Genomic DNA, 19,409 nt, shown 5'->3' with positions numbered 1-19,409 from the left:
CGTTAAGCCCGGTCTGTCTGACTAATGAAGTGGAGCGGCAGTTTATCAATTAACCCAGCACTGAGCCATTTGTGCTGGGGATAACACTCGCGCTGGGTGTCACGGTGATCCAGTTTGGTGCCCTTTAACCCCTGCGAGTGTCCAACAAGGCAGGACCGAGTGACAATGACAGCAAGACACACAAGTCCACCACTGGAGATCCACTAAACAGGATTTGCGCCCGCTGTTCGCCGGCGAAAATGCAGGGAAAAGGGTGTGGATTGATTGGGTAATAGGATCATGAAAAAAGATCCCTACAAACTAACATTGGGGGTTTTCAGCATTCTCAGACTTGGCATAGATCATAGCAAACAACTTAGTGCTGTCTCTATTAAAACAAGCCCTCCCCTGCCATTATCTTTCCCCCCACTGCTCCTTCCTCCATTTCACATTGTTTGTGTTCATTAAGACATGGGCGACCTGCCTTATCCACACATCAGACCTAGCTCTCAAGAGTAATTGCGATGGTCTCGCAGAGGATAATGTGGTTTAAACTCAGTATAGCCTGTCTATTAGGAGAGACATGATGGCAACCACAAATAATAAAGAACTATTTATTCCTCTCTCTGTGACGCTAACTAGGTAACATATCAAGCCAGCACCGCTAAGGGTCTCTCTTACTGTCAGATATGGCACCCTTCATCCATTCCCAATGGCCCTTGCCTCGACATCTCTGCTCTTCATTTTCTACATGAGCTTGGTCATAAATGCACACACACCTCATATATATTTGATAGTTAATATTTATCCTCGCCGGGGAAGTGCACTTTACATGTGGTAACATACGATTACCTGCAATTCTTATAGCAAAGAAACAAAATCGATATGGATATATAATTCATGACGGAGGGGCTATCAGTTTTTATGGCTCTCTATCCAGGCTCATTAAAGTTTTATCGTAATTGACTGCAAGCAAGAGTTTTTAAGGCATGTTTCTCCCTCACTTTCTACCTTTAATAATTAAGTAAAGTTTAATTGGTTGTATTTTGAAGCACCTAGTGGATGATAGCAGTCTCCCAAATTCAGACCCATGAATTATAGAGTGATGTGTTATGCATTAACCTGTCAGTTTGTTCATTTGTTAAGGCAGAAAAGTATGGTCCCAACCCCCCAAATCACATCCACAAATCGAATAACTGGCCACAGCCCTTCAAAAAATTCCTTTTTATGTCTTTCATTGCTGTGTTAATGTAGTGACATGATGCTGTCACTCAGAACGCACCCATCAAGCGCCGGCCTCGAATCGACTCCGCTGATTGGTGGTCAACTTGTTCTCTTGAAGGGAGATTGACAGACGGAAAATTGCACTCTCAGATTTCACCCTTCATTCGTTGCAGTTGTTCTTCCACTCGTCAACTCTCCGCCGTGCCCGAGACAGACAGAGGCTTTATCCATTAGCTGCTGGCTTGGCGGGTGGGTGGGCAGATTGAGGCGGGATGGAGGAGGAGATGGGGGTAGGAAGACAATCCTACATTTGAGCACTCTGAGGGAAAATCAATCATGTCATCATAAGTGAGAAGTATGGATGAATTTCATCAGCTGGTTCCTGTCCTGTTCACGCCGCTGGCTTTCTGACTGGCCTGTCCCTCTGATTGGCGTTCCCAATGACCCTTAAATCCGGAAAAGGGAGAAGATTTTGAAAACACTGTAATAAGAGAAATCGGACAGTAGTTTCAGGGTCACGATTTCCCACTTTGCCTGCTGCTACACTGTAGGAAACCTCAAGTGGTTTCCCTTGACAAAGTGGTAATAGATTTACCATATGATTTTGTGCCAAACCAGCATTAGGCAGTTGTGTAAGAAAATGTTTCTCAACTATTTTTCCGTCCACAGCAGATATGATGAAGTGTTATAAAGGGCAGCAGCGCTCCGCCACTGCACATTTATTTTTATAATTTTCCCCATCATCTCGCAAGGTCACCGATGAGCACTAAAAGCATCATAGGTATAGGGTGTGAAGCAATCAAAAATGGATGAAAGTGAAGACATGGAAATCACAGATGAGAAATTGACAGCCGTTTACAGCCTTGTTGTCGATGTGAGTGACAGAACGAGGGAGAAAGTGAGAGGGAAGGAGTGAGAAGGAGAGAGGGGAGAAGAGGCAGAGTTAAAGTGGTGATAAATTTAATGGAAAAATCAAATACAAAACAAATTCATTCCTCTAAACTTGATGCTCCAGTCGTTCTTTTCTTGGCCCGTGCTAAGCCTTAGAATAAACTGTCACTCCTTATCGATCGCATCTGAATTGTTACCGAGATTTCTGAAAAGTAGTCTTGACACACACCCCGCGAATAGTAATCTTGGGAGATGAGAACATCCAGACTGAACAGCTAACACCCCTGACTTAAAATAAAAGAGGCTTTTCTTTTCTCCCTTTTTTCAAATCCGAGCTAATACACTTTGGTGAATTACAAATTCGGTGATAAATATGTTGCGGTGAAACATGTGGCCGTGTTGGATTTTATTGTCTTTGCGAGTAACAGTGAATGAAGGGAGGGGGCTTAGCATTTTGTCATGGGGAATGTTTATAAACAGCGACTGAGCATGAAATGTTTGTACACGATTTGTTTGCCATTTGTGATGGAGATGACATGATCAGAAAATCAATTCCCTTCACATTTGATTTCCAGCGAGCGGTTAAATGACTGCTGTCGACAGCACCCACTGAAATTCATGTATCATGGTATGGTTCATTATATTCCGATGGTGTATTAATTATGGCTATAGATAGAGAGCTCTGCTGTGAGCGGTAGCCTAGCTGCTGTGTGCCAGAGGGAGCTAGCCCGAGGAGGAAAGCTCTGCTTGTATCCACTCATCCCTCAGCTGACAGGCCTGCTCCAGGAGAAAAGGATTTCTCCGGATTGAGTGCCATTTTCTCTTCTTTAACAAGGAAATTAGTGTGTAAAGGAGATCTGTCAGGATAAAGTGCAGCTTGACTGCTGCCGCCCTCCCCTCCTCTCTGTCTTTCTTTCCCGCCCTTCCCTCCCTTCCCCATCCTCCAGCTCTCCCTCCACCTCTTCTCTCGCTTTCTCTCCCTCTATCTGCCTCTCCTCCTTCCCTCTCTCTTTCCTTCCCCTTTCTCCCCCACTCAATGGCTCCCTCAGGGGATCTTCCTTGAGCATTAGCAGAACACATCCAATGTCCCAGCTACATGATTTCATGATATGATTTGTACCGGGGATTTGCAATAATCCGCAAATAAAGTTGAAAGTGAATGACTCTCAATAAGAGACGCAGACAAGCAAAACCAAACCTTTTAAGATTTTCTTTATCTTTAATGGCATGAAAAATGAATTTGTTTTGCATTAGATCACAACAATTTAGCAATGGCCTGAGTATGTTGTTTTGTCTTTGGCTTTTATGATCATGATTAATTCCTGCACAGGAACCTCGGTGATATACATAATGCATCATTCGCTCATTTAAATGTTCAGTTCCTCTGCAGTTGCAGAGAGCTTGGTAGCTCATTACACATTACCCATGTGTGCCTGGGAGTTGCAGTGTGCCAGCCATACGCGCTCGTAGTAAAAGATACAGTATCTGCTGCTTTGGTAGGATGTCACGGATTGACTACACGATTCAACTCAGGTTGTCATCTCCACCGATCCATCTCCGCTCGCCTCCTGTTAGTCCCTTTATTTTTGCCTCAACATTAGCAGGAACTAACTTTTCACCCCCAGTAGACGGACAGGGACGAGCCCCACCGGCACATTTTTAATAAGTCTGCTTCAAAGGTGTAGGGTGAAATAAAAAAAAAAAAAAAGAAGAAATCAAAACATCCTGGGTTAATTTGAAATGTACTCTGCATCTGTGATGGGAAACAGCCTCACAGGTAAGTAAGGGAGACAATTAGGGAATATCCGTAAGTGCAGGAGCTGCATACTAAAAAACGCAAATCACTATTTCCCCATCTGGCCCCTACTGTGCCGAGAACTGCAGCTGAGGTCCGATTTCACCCGTCAATCACGGCCGCCTCGCTGTGGGGTGTGTGTCCTGGTGAGAGAGCCTACCCCCAAGTCATTAGCACACACAGTCAAACTGTACTGAGAACTGCCCTGCACCGCTCTGCTCTGCACCACGGTTTAAATATCCCCAGCCTGTGACAGGATCAGTTTAGCGATCTGTAGGATTGATCTCCTCTTTAAAGTTTTGCCTGAGGCGACTCTAATTGGGAACGAGGCTGCCTCCCACTCCCCTCACTCCCTTAACTGTCAGTCTTGGCTTTGTTTACTGAGGACATGCCCAAACCTATTTACTCAATAATGAGGAGACGTGGTGGGGATGCTGCTGATCACATTGAGGCCCCCAGCGGGACTTCTGCATGCTGGGAAGGGCGGGAACATCATTTTAGACTTTTTGAGCTGAGTGAAAGTTAGCCTACGCCGTCACCATAATGTAGTGATATTCCCCCCCCCCCTCCTTGTTTTTCTCATATGGCTCTCATTCCTTGATTTTATCAGAGCACTTGTCCACCTCAGGGAATTTATTGTTTTTTTTTTCCTCTCTGTCATACCATGCGGTTAGCTAAAATAGAACAGCTTTTAAAAGACAAAGCACATAAGTAGTGGCCATTTTACACTCGGAAAATGCCCTCCATATGTTTGCTGCCATCTACAGAGAATAAAGGCGGACTCAAAGCCCACTCCAGACATGTGAGGTATCGCCAACGCCTTGCTGTGGAGTGGACTATTCATGACTCGAGTGCTTTGGCCTGTCGGGCCGTTTCCTTGTCTCCTAAAGTGAATTCCTCAGATTCTCACTCTCATTTAGGTTGTTTTCATTTGCGCTGACTGACAAAGCCTTTGGTGGGGATAGCGAGGCAATAGAGTCCATTGATGCCCATTGGGATTATGAATGATGAAGTGGAGAAGCCGCCGCTATCAGAGGGACACAACACTGCTCTTAATAGAAAAGCATTTAGAAAGGCAGCGGGGAGGAGGTGGTGGTGCTGGGGGCTTTCTGACACTCGACTGATAAGAGGCAGCTCTTCAGAGGTGGTAGTGTGTACAATGAAACACGCTGATGGGGATACAATGACGCACATGTTGCGTCTGACAGCCGGTGATTTAGACGTGGTGTGGCAAAAAAAAAAAAAAAGAAAAGAAAAACCTGGACCACACAACAGAGTTTTCGTGACACGATAGCCTCGATACAGGATTTTCTCGTTAGACTGCCTGTGCATGTTTCTACTTATTGGTTTGATTTGCGGGAAAATGCATTGTCATTACTCATATCCGGCCTTGACAGATTGAAGAGGGACAGGCAACGGGAGAGAGAGAGGGGGGAGTCAGTAGTGTAGTGGCACGGGAGCGAGGGAGAGATATGCAGAAAGGGAGAGCTGTCAGTTTGAGGAATGAGTCTGATAAGAGGAAGGGACTCGGCAGATGGGCAGAAGAAACCGGCAGCACACTTCTCAATTAAACATGTAAATACCAAAAGCAGGCAGCGACGGAGATGAGAAAGTTAAATAAACACAGCACCGTGCTGTGATTACAAGCTCAAAACACCACCACCTTTGCTACTCTTTTTTCAGTTCCTCCAACACCAAGGAACTCTCTAATCCAGCCGAACCTCTGCTTGAACATATAATATATTTATTTTTCCCCTTCTCTTTTTGTTTTCATCATCTCCTGTGGCTAAATTGATTCATGCAGAGTCTGATTCTTTGCAAAGTTGCACGCCCACCAGGAGATCCTGATATAGATCTAATTGAGCTATTCATCCATTCACTTTGTCCTTTGTTATCTTTTTTTAAAATATTTTTTTTTCTTTCAAATAATTGTTGTCCATCATTTTAACATACGTGCCCCCCCACCCACGTGCCCCCCCGCCGTGAACTACAGGGAGTATCTTAAATACTTCTGTAGGCAGTGTCCCTGACATTAATAACAATGAGCTTGGCATAACCACAGTACATTCTTAGGGAAGATTCACAGTTTGACATTCAGCCCAGATGCTATCGCGAAGCCGCAGTGTTTAAGACCGCGGAGAAGACAGACATCTGTCACTTGTTACCTTTGAAGTGAATAAGAGAGGGACGCGGAAAAACACAGTGGACAAAAGGCCATTCTGACCACAGACCCTCAGTGTTTACAAACGGAAAGAGAGAGTGACAGGAGAAACTCAAGATGAATGGATCACCGCTGTTGATCTCTCCTCCTCATTCCATGTGCTAAGTTATTCCGTGGCTGCTACCCCAGTGGGGGGTGAAGGGAAACAGGAAGTTGAGAGAGGCAGGCAGAACGCCTCAAGGACTCTGGAGGAGCGGAGCACTGCAGCCTGTATGTGGAAAAAAAAACAAAAAAAAAAACAACTTACTGTACACTTCTGTAACCTGGGGTATCAAACAATACAAATGTGAACATAATCCACATTTTAATGAGGGGATGACGCTATACTAAGGCAATATTTGCAATTGTGTTGATTTGGCGTGTTGAAATAGCAGGATCTGTTGCATTAGCTGGTATTTGTGTGGTGTGTGGATTAAGAGTAAAGTAGTGTATTTTGATATAATTATTAGAACAATGGCTGTATTCATTTATCTTCTGTCATGTCTCCTCAGACCTGTTTCTATTTCAGGTTGCACGTCAAGTGAGAGCAGCTATATCTGGCTGGCAATTAAGCTGGTCCTGCCTCCCCTTGATGCTTGATTAGTCCGATTGATGGAGGAGGCCATATGTGGCGGTGTCAAAACTTGGCAGCCAAGCTCCATCCTCTCAAATGAGAGGCAGGCAATAAAGAGGCAGGCTGCCCAGAGTGGGTGCACGTATGCGAGGCCTGCAGCGCCATGATTTGGGCCCCCTGATATGTAGCATTTTCTCTGGGGGTCTTCGGGGCACTGACCACTCCAGCCAAGTTCTCGTCGGGGCAGAGGTGGCCACCGGCTAGGGGTGTCACTGTACTGAGCCCTCTGGGGCACAAGCTCCAGGCAAGGCGAGTGTGGGGGGGGGGGGGGGGGGGGGGGGGGGGTGGTGAAAGGGGGGTGGTGGAGTGGTAGATGGGGGGTTGGGAGGTTTAGAAAGCTGAAAGATATGGCCCCCTTCCCAATCTCGCTCGGAGACAACAAAAAGGGAATGCTTGAGAAGGGGAAGCAGCGGGAGGAGAGCACAAAGACAAAGGCGCGGGCAAGGTCAGTCTAGCTAATGGGCCTGAGCCGTAGGCTGCCTGGGGCTAGGCACACTTCTGTTCTCTCTCACACACTGGGCCTTCAAAGACCCTTCAGTCCACCCCTCTCCTTCTCTCCTCTCTTCCTCCATCTCTTCCACTCCTCTTTTACTCTTTTCCTCACTTCCACCGGTGACACTTCCTCCCTTCAAAAGCTTCTGCACAGGTGCCTTTAAAAACACGTTTTCTCGCGATATACTTACTTCCGCCCATTTTATCAACAACTGGGATGTTGGCGAACGAAGGAGATATTTTTCCCCCCTGAACTAAATGGATGCAGAACTCTTCAGGTTTTTTATCGGCTGTCACCGACCGTCATTAGGTCCAAGGTGGGTCCCTGGAAGTGCTAAGAGGAGCTGTTGGAAATGAGGAGGAGGTGGAGTGTTGTTGTCAGGTTGGCTGGCTGGCGTTGCTTGGCTCCACTCGAGGGCTCCTTTAATGTGCAGCGGAGTAGAATAAGTGAGTGGCTGTGGGCACCAGCTGAGCTCACTCTCGTCTTCGCCTGGTAGCTGAGGGGTGAGCCGCTGCCACCTGACACTGGGCACACGGCTCAGGGCTCCTCTTGGCAACGTGGCACAGCACACATGTCCCCTCATTTGGATGGAGATTCAGACACAACACACAAAAGCTTTACCCCCCCGGTCCTCCTCCTCCTCCTCCTCCTCCTCCTCCTCCTCCTCCCCCTCCTCCCTTCCCTCCCTCACTCAGTCAGTCTCTCTTTTTTTTCCCCCCTCCTGTTTTTTTCTCCCCTTCCTTTAGTTTTTGACGGCATCATAATAATCTGGGTATCTTCTTGATCATGCCCCGTGTTTTTTTTTCTTTTTTCTTTTCTTCCTCATCTTCTCGGAGACGAGTTTGAAATTGCCTGCGTCAGGACTTTGCTAATTAAAGTCATACTTTCAAAAATGCCATAATAACTGTTAATTAGCTTGATGCTATTTTCAGCATAATTTGCTAATTAGTGGAAAACCTGTACAGCGTTTCTCTCTAATTACAGTATGGCTCCGCACGGCGCATCTGTGCCTTGACTCCAAATGATACCATTACAAAGTCCCGTATTACGCATTCTCTCAAAACAGTTAATTGCCTCCACAGATAGTGAGATACTTCAGTCAGCTGATTTTTATGGTAATAAATGGACAGGCACAGACACAAACCTCCCTGGTTCATATTTATGAAATATGAAAAAGGAAAACAACCTCTTTATGAGATGCACAGAGTTAGTTTGGAATATAATCTGGTTGGCTCTGTGATGATTTTGTGTGCTCATGCGTTGAGTTGCCGAGACTTTTAATGAAGTTTGATTTATTCTATGTTATAACCTTGTGAACAAGTAAGCCATAACATTGTAATTAAAGCAAAAGATGTTCGGTAACGACATCAACCTTAAGGTATGGAGAGCGTGCTTTCGGAGGAGGTTGCTGTGTAAATACAAGTAGCGGCATAATGTGGCCGTGCCACAGCTTATTACAGAGAATGTAACTACCTTGTCGCCCGGCTGGTTATTTTCATGTAGTCTAGCGAGGGGGAGAGAATTATGGACATGACCACAGGTTGACCCTGATACATGTGTACACTCGACACAAATTATGACTCATTAAGTGTGGTGAGGAGCGTGATTGGCATGACCTCTGACCTCAGGACGTCAGCTGTGCCCATCCTCCGCTTTGCCCCGCTTTTGACAGCCACCAGTCTGACAGGGCTAGCATCGGCGCCGGCTAATTAATGCACCACTTCAGAGACCCTTTCATTTATGGCTTCTGAAAGGCATTATTAAATTAATTAAACCACCAAGAGTTAGTCATTATGAAATCAGGAGGTTTACATGGATGACAGCGTTTATGAATTAAACATCCCCAAAGTTCCTCGCAGGAGATACCCCGAGCTGCGTGTGGGTACCTAGCACGACAGATGTTTGCCCCCCCCTTCCTCGAGCTAACCTGTATTGCAAGCGATTTAGGTCTCATTTGGGGGTTTGAAAACTGAAAGCAGGAGAGAAAGAGGTTCAGGATAGCTAATGAGCAGAGAAAGAGAGGGGAAAAGGAGGTCACTAGCTCTGTTCATCTGTAGACAGTACAGATGGTTCTGTTTTATACAATACAACAATGGCGTACATCAATTTGTTGATCGCTAATAGATAGCTACTCTCAGAAGGATTGCAGACTGGGATCAGTTGTCTGTGGGTTTTAGCTGAGAACTCTACATTTATAGCCTCGGAACATTTAGAGAAGCTGTGTGCTGTTTTTAACTCATCATGTGATGTGAAAACTACAAATGGTTCACGAGATAAATCCCATAAACTTGGGCTTAGCTGGAGAGCAGAGGGCAGAGATGAGTAGCTCACTCAGGAGCCTTGACGATAGACTCCTTTTCATCTGTGGACTGAGATTCACAGATTATCTCAAGAGGCTCTCTATCTCTGTCCTCGTCTCTATTTCTCTTTTTCTGTTTCTCCACCCTCCCTTTCTCGCCCCTCGATTCAGGAAGTTTGCCAGCTACTGTCTTTGTTTACAATGCCAAGGGAAAATGTCAGAGCCGTTGAGAAAAATATCCTTAGAATCTTTTTTTTCATCTTCTTAATCTAACAGTTTACTGAACTTGATAAGTGTCCTATCAACATGCTAATCAAATTACTTCGGAACCAAAATTGACAGTTTTCATTAATTATACAAGATTATTCTAATTGCAATTCAAATTTATTCATTCCGAACAGAAGGTATTCAGTAATATTTTACAAAATTTGCATATTAAATGGAGGGAGTTGTGCATTATGCATGGTAATGTATGCAGAGTTTCTTATTTTTAACTTCACGGCCATATGTGGTGTCGTTGTAGGAGCAGGTGAAAAGTCTAAGTGTGTTTAATTTGCTTGACAAACATTCGGCTGGAGCTTGTCAAGGGGAGTATTGTGAATGCCAATCTTTATTCCCTCTTTATTGATTACCCCAAACTCTAAACATCTGGAGGTAAATGGCACTGAGAGAGATGAACTGAATCATGGGATTAGTACCTTCAATGACTGAATCACTATCAATTACTTCAATAGCATAATTCAAGAGCACCGCATAAAAGCTACAGTACCTTGGTTTGAGCCAGGATTAATATTGCAATTTAACGTAACAATGGAAGCATGGGAATGATATGGATGGCGTCCAACTTTTTCACATTGATGTCATAAAGCTAATGCCGTTATCTAAATACAAATGTATTTAATTCCTAATTTAGGCTTTGTTTGTAAAATGAAAAGGCTGAACGCATTAGGCACATGTTTTAAAAGGTAATGGATTCTGTGAGTAAAACAACCTTATTTATTCACTGAGACGCAAAACCCCCAATTTGCTCTTTGTTTTTATTTCCTAGAGCGGGCAGTGAAGTGCAAACAGCTTACTGGGAAGCTGTTTACTACTGTATATGACAAAGGGTGTGCGTGCATGCGTGTGTGCGCACGCGGGTGTGTATGTGTGTTTATGGGGTTGGGGGGGGGAGGGCGGCTGCTCCTCCAGCTCCACAGGCAAGGTCTTGTGTTGTAATGTAAGCGTAATAATTATCAAACAGCATCAGGGGCTCTGGGTACGGGCTTTAACAGGGGGAGAGCATGTTTGATATGTAGAATCAGCCCATAGTGCATCCATAGAGGGTGACTAAATCGCACGGTTCATGGATCACATTAGTATTGCTCTGCATCCACACTCGCACTATAGGTGATTTCCATTTAGACACACATTTCCACATGAAGATAAATATGACTTGAATCGTAATTTCCCTGAAGTAAATATAATACAAATACAACATAATACAGTGTCAGGCCAGGCAGGCTAATAGATTACTAGCGTGTTTTCCATTTGTATGGTAAGTGGTGAACCTGGGTGGTGGTCTGGCAAGTAACAAATTGAATGTTTAATCCATCTCAGTGCAGATTGAGGGTATCAGAAAGATCGGTAGTCGTACGAGTTCTCTTGTGACTGGTAGTATATTAGATATTTTTACTCTTCAGGGGTTTGAGGAATGTTGTTGGATTAACAAGAGGTGCAAAGTGGTGGATAAACGCAATTTCTTATCTTTTTTCCTGGGGTCGTCTGTTATTTTTCAAATTGGTATTCGGATTTGACATGCAGTATTTCCAGTCACTCAGTGGTGTAATCTCTGATGTGGGATTACAATAACATTACCTCTGTTTTAGTTAGATATTCCCACGGTATTGTATCACTTTTAAGACGAGGCTTGCATATTATATTTTGTGTTTTAACGCTGAATTATTAACTCGACTCTCTCCCACCGGTTGCATCATTAAACACCCTTCATTATGTTTCCTTATTCTCTCTTAAATGTTACAGAGATAATTGTGAAGAAACCCATGACAAATACGCAAAAGATATGCTTCCTTAATGTTACCAAACACTCTCTAAGTACATATTTAATTCTTTAATAAACGTTTGCTCCGGCATTTTGGAGAAGCAAGATTAGCGTCAACCGCACGGCATCTCTTATAAAGTGTGACAAATTGATATTTTTATATAGCTTAATCTGTTTACTATGATGTTTATGCGAGGAATTATTACAAACTAATTAAAGAAATCACTTTGATATAATTAGTCAGATTTCAGGAAGCTCATTAGTAGTAATTTGCATGAAAAATAAGCCCTGTAGTGGTGCTTAGGCCCAGCTATTCGATCTGTGTTTTATCTGGTTACACATCAACCCCCATTGTTTGTTGTCTGAGGCCGTCTGAAGTGGCCCACAATATTTTCAGTCAGTGCCCTGAGAGGCGGCGGGGTATCTTTTAACAGATTCCTCCCCTAAAGCAAGTCAACCTGTATGTGGAAGCAGACACACGCCTCTGTGTACATAAGGCAGGAGGAGTGAGCGGCAAAAACACTGTCTATTTATCTGTCAGGTTCCTGACAAAGAACTGAGCTGACAAGTAAGGGTTTCCCTCAGCAGAGCAGGGGGGCTTTGTTCACCGTACTTACATGCCCAGTCTATGCCCAGAGACTCATGTTATTTGCAAATCATATTCTTTGAAAACTCACAAACGGGGCGAGACATGCCACGCTACGGGTTTGTCAGCTGCCTTCACAACAGCTAGCTATATCGCTAACAGTGTGCGGTTCGGTAAGGAAGCAGCTTTCTCTTAGCATTTGCCTCGCTGTCACTTTTTCCAACACATGCGATCTGTGTCTTCATGCTTGGGGTCTCTCCTCCCTCAGAGGGTTGCCATCTTCCCTTTGGACTGACAAATAAAACGCCCACACTCCCGCTGAAATAAAAAAGAGGGGGGGAAGAAAAAAAAAAAGACACTCCTGGAATTACATCATTCTCTGCTGAAGCAGTTCTTCCAGAAATGGATGTGTATATATTTTTATTCACATGATTGGAGAAAAGCAATGATTTAAAACAAAATAAGAAGTTATTTTACATGTATTTTTTTCCCAGGATACCCCCTGTCTTTGGCAGAGGGGCTCAAAACGCTGGTACAAAAACAGGACCTGTTTATTCTCTATACCCTTTTCCCACCATGGACGAAATCCTTCCCTAAACATCCGGACAGAGAAGCACTTGTGTGGCGCTGATGTCACAGACCTACCTGGCCTCCCTCTCACAAAAGCTAAGGTATCATTAGCTAGGCCCACACAATGGCCATTCAACCAAGCCACTGCGCTCCTCAGGACTAGGGAACAATGTTATTTTTTGTCTCAGAATTATAAAGACAGAGTTTTGCAGGAAACCTGACAGACAAAACCCTTTAGAGGTAAATGCTCCAGGCGGCTTTTGGGTTTAATCTTTTCCCATTAGCATTTTGCCCCCCCTCCCTCCCTCTTGCTCACACACAAAGACCATATTTACAGGGTCAAAAGTAAAGGCTCAGAGTCTCTGGAGACTGCTTTTTGTTGTAGATCTTTACTATATACGTGCAGCATTTTTTGCTTTTATTTTTTTATTTTTCTGTTTTTCATGTAGTACAGTCTTAAACAGGTACGTTTGTTTGTTTGTGGTGGTGAATACATTTTTTTTTTTTTTTTTTTGAACAGCAAAACTACAAATCCAACAGGCTCCTTCACCCCTAACCAAATATTGAGAGAAATCACACATGCAAGCATATTAAAAATCATTAACCCACAATGCAGCGCTGTGTGTAATATAATAGTTATATTGTCAACAATACTACAACCATGCTAAGGGTTCATATGTGCTACCTTTGGGGGTGTGTGTGTGTGTGTGTGTGTGTTTGGACGCATGTGTGCTTACGTGTGTGCACACATTCACTTATGCTTGTGTGTGCGTGCGTGTGTGTGTGTGTGTGTGTGTATGTGTGTGTGACTCCATGTGTGTGATTCATTCCAGGGCAGTTTTAGTCCTTATAAAATATTCATTTTGGTTGTGCAGGGCCCTGTAATTGCCATCTCTCACCCTGAATTATTTATACCTCGCACAGACTGACAAAGCTTTGCCATACGGCCCCAGATGAATCAGAAAGCAGCCATCTCTGCTGCCAACAGCACTGGGCTTTCACACAAATATGGCAGCCACGTCTCTCTGCCTGGCCTCTCTTAATTTGACATTTTCTTTTTCCCCCTGCCTTTGTCCTAGGTGCACAGAAAGGTTACCTGTTAGCTTTAAGCACCGACCCGCTCTCTGTCTTTCTGTCTCTATCCCCCCCTGCCTACATGACAGTCCACAGTGGGTGTTTTTTTTTTTTTTTTCTCCCTCTTCTGAGGATGCGTTAATGTGGCGGCGATGTCAGAGTGGCTGCCTCATGTTTTATGATGACTGACCAGTCCTGACAGCCACTTTAGATGTATGTATTATACATTAGTAATAATATGATGTAGGAATACACTCGCACACATTTGAGCATGCATGGACAGACAGCAAAACCACTGACTCGCCGACCTATATATGAAACACACACACATGCAAATAAGCCCCCACTGGTGTGCTGGATACAGCGTGGCTGTCAGTAAACGGTCAAAGCCCCCCTGCTGGCATCGCCTGTACAGCTGCGTTCCTCTGCGCCCTGCCTGGGTCTGATCACTCCAAGGTGCCACAGGAGAGAGACGGCGCTGTATGGCTCTCATTGTAGACCGGCTCTGGGGCCTTCCAGAACCCCACGTCCAACACCCTAAATACTACTATTCACCCAGGCCAGCTACTCCAACATATGCTTATCTTCCATCTCACTAGCGCAGGGAGGTGCTGACTGGTATTTCCTCAAGGCCCCGAGCTCCAGTGCTGACCAGTAATCAAAGCACCATATTTCTCCTCCTGCGCAAAAAATAACCTGGAGATGCCTCTCAGCCGTCCAGCTGGCGAGCCGAGTAAATAATCCTGAGAACTGCATTGTTAATGTACGCGATTATTTTTTGTAATGTCAGCAGCCTCATGGCGCGACATCGTTCGAGACCGCCGTAGTCATTATCAGTGATCATCATCATACGTTTTTTATGGCGCCTGTGATGACTCAATGATATTTATGAATTCCAGTTGGGATGATGTTGGTTCTATAGCGGCAACCGGTGTTTGATGCAGGTTTTTTGTGCAACGGAGTGGCGCAAGGCACAACAACGCAGAATTATTTATGTTTTGCGTCTTATTATATTGTGTTCAAAGTCCTCATGGAGAGCGTATTCAGAGTAAAACAAAGAGCAACGTGCAACAGTACACAGCCTCGGCAGTATCTTGATGTGAGGGGATGGGAGAGGCAGAGAGAAAGCTCGGGGCTAAACATGCAGTATGTGGCGGGCTGGAGCTTAAAGCTGCATAAAGCACACAGCCTTAGTCCACTGTTAGCAAGTGATGGATAGTTAGCAGGAGCTCCGAGTCTTCGTCTAATCTGTTACAGTAAACCTGTGCCAAAGCCTGAAGGGAATCAGTAGGGGCTCGCGAGGAGTGGGTTTGACGTGAAACCATTTGTGAAGACGAGCGATTCTCTTAAGTAAGAAACTAACAGTGTCCAGAGAGAGAGAGCGAGAGAGAGAAAGAAAGAGAGAGAGAAAGAGGAAGGTGAGGAGAATGAGTGAGAGTACGAGTAGTGAGAGAGAAGGAGGAAGAGATACCATAATGAGTCCTGTAGCCATGGAGTAAATGAAGAGGGATTGACAGAGTGAGGGATCCTCAAGTGAAATAATGTCAATGCCACTCTGCCCATTAGAGAGAAAGGGGGATGGTGGAGGAGAGGGTAAAGAGGGATGAATGGAGGGACACGTCTACATCTTAGGGTGCAGAGGAAGCACATAAATTATGTGTGACACCCCTGCAACACACACACACCCACAGACACACACACGCACACACACGCCGCCAACAAAAATATGAAATATGAAACAACAAAATGAACTGACAATAGCAGCGGAAAAAAATAAAGAAATAAAACCAAAAAAAAGAAGCCTTGGAAATACCCAATAAATTCACGGAGACATGCAGTTGGGATATTTGATGTCGAACAATAATAATCACAGTGACATCTGCCTTGCTGCTCTCGGAAGAGATGGGCAGAAAGCTCGAGAGTGGAAGGGGTTAATCTCCCAAACCCAATAAGGTTGGATAGTGAGGCACTTGTTCCCTGATAAAGAAGTGATAGGATCTGTGGGTCTGGTCCCTCGGCGCTTGTACAGGGGTAGAGCAAATATTGTTAATGTGCTGTGGTTTACTTCAGCTAAGGCGAGAAAAACAGCTCCGCTTGACGAGAGAAGACAGCGGCGAACCAGAATACGACAGAAATGGCCACGCCGGCGCGGCCTCGGCCTCCCGGGGACTTAACTGGCATATATATCCAAGACCACTCAGTTGCATAAATAAGTGTTGGGGAAGATTAAGATCTATAAGTGTCTCTATTTCTTGTTTTACCTGCTCCGCCTTGTCACAACAGGGATCTGAATGCAGTTCAGTGGAGTGCCTAATAACTGGAGCAGTAGGTAGGGAAGGCAGGAGGCTTGACATTAAGACCCTGGCGTTTTGGAAATCCGATACGCTATTGACCCGTGTACTACTATCTCAGCGAAGAGATCTGGTGTCAGCAGATTGTAGTCTGGTGTTGGGAGCCGTTTCTTACAGGGCTCCTGTAACAGGGGCCCATTGAGTCTGGGAGGCAGCTGGGGCCTGATGGGCTGGAGCTGGGTGGTGATCGATACTCACCGCCCTGCAACGGATGACCTCACTGTCATGGCTGCCGGCTGTGGACACTGCATGCTAGTCATTAGTGCCGGGGCACCAATCAGGAGCTTAGAGTTGTCAATACCTGACTCTTACAGATACTGTGGCCATCTGTCAGTGTATTGTGTAACAGCCTAAACAAATGGAGGAGGCTCTTTTGTACAATAAGAACAAGGTGTACTATTGAAGGAAAAGAAACGTGCTCTTATGAACGTGATTTATACAACCGGCGAGTGAAAATAATTTAAAGCGGCTCAGACTTAACTTTAAAATTTTCCGCAAGTCGTTAAAAATAATCTGAAAAATGACTCGATAAAATAATGAATGGAATTGACAGGAGAGCGAGCCTCCGCCGTCGATGGAGCCTCCTTAATAATACAACATTATCCTTATTTGCCCTCTCCACTCAAATCAAAGGGATGGACATTTATGCATGAGTGACATCAACCCTGCAATTAAGTTGGCCATTTAAATGAGAGAAGGCCTTCCTCACCTCGCCTGTTTGTTTTTTTCCCCCCCTCTCTCTTCTCTTTTTTTTTTTTTTTTCCTATTCCCCTCTCTGTTTGATGATGGGAGAGGGTGAGCTAGAATTAGGGCGATGGGTCTTCCTTTGAGTGTCAGCCTAAAATGATCAGAGTAAAGATAAGAGGGTCTAGCAGCCCTCAAATCAGTCAAAGTGCCAAAGTCGGCCTTTTTCTCCTCAATTACCGGGTCTGTGAAGCCAGGGAGTGGAAGGCGCCGAGCCTGCTGCATTACTAAAGAGACAATCTATTTCCCCTTTGACCAGAGGGAGAGAAATCATTATGGCATGATTAGTAGCTTCGGCAGTGGGCGAGCATGGAGGTACTACAGGAGAATCGTATTAATTGCCTCAGACCAAGGCATGAGCAGGATTGTTTTAACGTTGATTTGTGGACCTGTATGACGAGCTGTCGGAGATAAAAAGCTGATGTCAGGTCTTAGTTATACTGGCAGACTTCGGGCAAGCAGACAGAGAGGGTTGATGTCAAAATGAGCTTCCACGGCTGCCCTGGAAGTCTTTTTCTATCTGCCTGTCGATGTCTTCCTCTTTGTCTTTCTTCACACTTCATAGTTTTCCTTTACGCCTCCCACTATCCCTCCCTCTACTCCCCCCTTCCCTCAGATGGACTACTCCCCACCCCTTCCCGCACTCCCTTTCTCTCGCTCTCTCTCTCCTCCAACTGATAGCTGCCTTGGCCGATTATTTCATCCAGTGCGGTCCACTGAGAGCCTCCTCGCCCGGCTTTGGAAGAGCTTTAATTAGCCATGTTAATATCCCCTTCATTGGCCTTAATATCACTCAACACCTTCCTCCATCTCAGCGGCCACCAGGGTCCCCCTGTCCTGTCAGAACAGCTGATTATTGAGAAGGATAGCTTTAATCAAACCTAATTGCAGTTCATTCTTTCTCTCTATCCCCCTTTGCCCTCCATTGCCAACATCTAATGGCAGCGACGACTTGATATCCCATTAAAAAACAATTAAACAACCTCCTTTTGTCTCTGTGCGTGCCAAAACACCAGCACAAACTTCTGTAGATATTTAAGAAGTAAAAGAGAGAGAGAGGGGCCTTGTCTTAATTGCTCCCCTTTTCACCAAGGACCAATTTGCACTGTGCTCGTGGAGAATCTTAACCAACTCAAATGTAATGGATGCTATAGCACTGCCACTGCTGTGGACTATGAAAATTAAGCTTATCTTTTTAGCAGAGAAATTGTGCTTAATTGCCTTCATAACAGTAAACATAAAGGAGCTACTTTATGATAGCGTGGGCACTCAATATCCTGTGTTTATTGTTTCTTAACTTTTGCTTTGGCTGCAGCGGAACCAGTACGTAAAAGCATTAAAGTCTCCAAGAAAAGAGACAAGACTAACTCTGAAAGTAATGTGTTTCTTTTATGAAGTCAATGCATTGCCAAGGAAATGTATTCTATCTCTCTCTCTGGCATAAATCGTCTACCAACGGGTGATGCATGTACTCAAGCAGGCTCGCAGACACACACACACACACACACACACACACACACACACACACACACACACACACACACACACACACACACGTGTAGACGAGCGCGCACGCAGGCACCCGCAAACACACACTGGCCGTACCCAATCTGTATGAGAGGCGACAGACAAATAAAAGTCGTATTTCAGGTCTGCTTTCCGCAGATGTCTGCTGCTCTACATTATGACTCTTTGGGGAAATAAAAACAGGGTCAGGGAATTAGAGTACATAATGGTCATTTTGATGATCAGCCAACAGATGCAACCCGAAAACACAGCGAACACAATCAAGCGAAATGCACTAATGACAAGTCAGGTTTTTTATGGCCTCACCACACACCGACAGGCAATCAGCATTCTGGCATGGGTTAAAACGTCTTTTATTGATGTCCGAGCCAAAGCTCCTTGGATGTGGAGTGAAAATATTTTCTCACCTCTCCTCTCCCTCCTGGGCCCTTCAGCGAAGCACAAGGTATAGGAGTCTATCGAAGAACGCTTCTAAATGACCAGTGCATGTGTTAATGTGGCCAGGGTTAGAAGGGTCATTTCAGACTCTGATTTATGGCCTGGCCAGGATCCCACTGGGCGAACGAGGAGTCTTAAGTGTTGTGAAAGCGTCCTCGCAAGCCACACAAGCCACTGTATTTAGCTGAATGAAATGGCCGTGCAATCTATGGTGCAATCTATGGTAATCCAATGAGCCGCTGTGATTCTGCGAGCCAAGGCAGTGTTACAATTGCAACCACAGTATTGCATATAGTAATGCCAGTGCAATGTGATGAAAAATAAATATCACAGCGCGGTATTTATAATGAATCGGAGAAAGCAAAAGCACAATCAGTCATGATTCTGTGGGGAGAATTTGCAAAAACAACAAGTCAATTTCATTGTTTATTCTGTGTGGTTGTGTAAGATTTTTACACAATGGGCTCCATCTGAGACGATTTCTCTCACTCGCCTCGTTGTTAATCTTCCTCTTTTTTTTTTTTAACTGTTTAACGTCTGCGAGGCCACATCTGATATTCTCA

General features: G+C 44.8%; 1 protein-coding gene across 31 annotated transcripts in view; it reads left to right on the top strand.

The window, feature by feature from the left end:
* Positions 1–19,409, top strand: part of LOC119033424 (transcription factor COE3) — a 95,232-nt gene that overhangs the window by 46,672 nt on the left and 29,151 nt on the right. The gene's annotated exons all lie outside the window — the stretch shown is intronic.

Source organism: Acanthopagrus latus, chromosome 15 (genome assembly GCF_904848185.1).
Source record: "Acanthopagrus latus isolate v.2019 chromosome 15, fAcaLat1.1, whole genome shotgun sequence".
NCBI classification, from domain to species: Eukaryota; Metazoa; Chordata; class Actinopteri; order Spariformes; family Sparidae; genus Acanthopagrus; species Acanthopagrus latus.
Note: the sequence above shows the minus strand (reverse complement) of the source record. Positions and strands in the feature narration are given on the sequence as shown.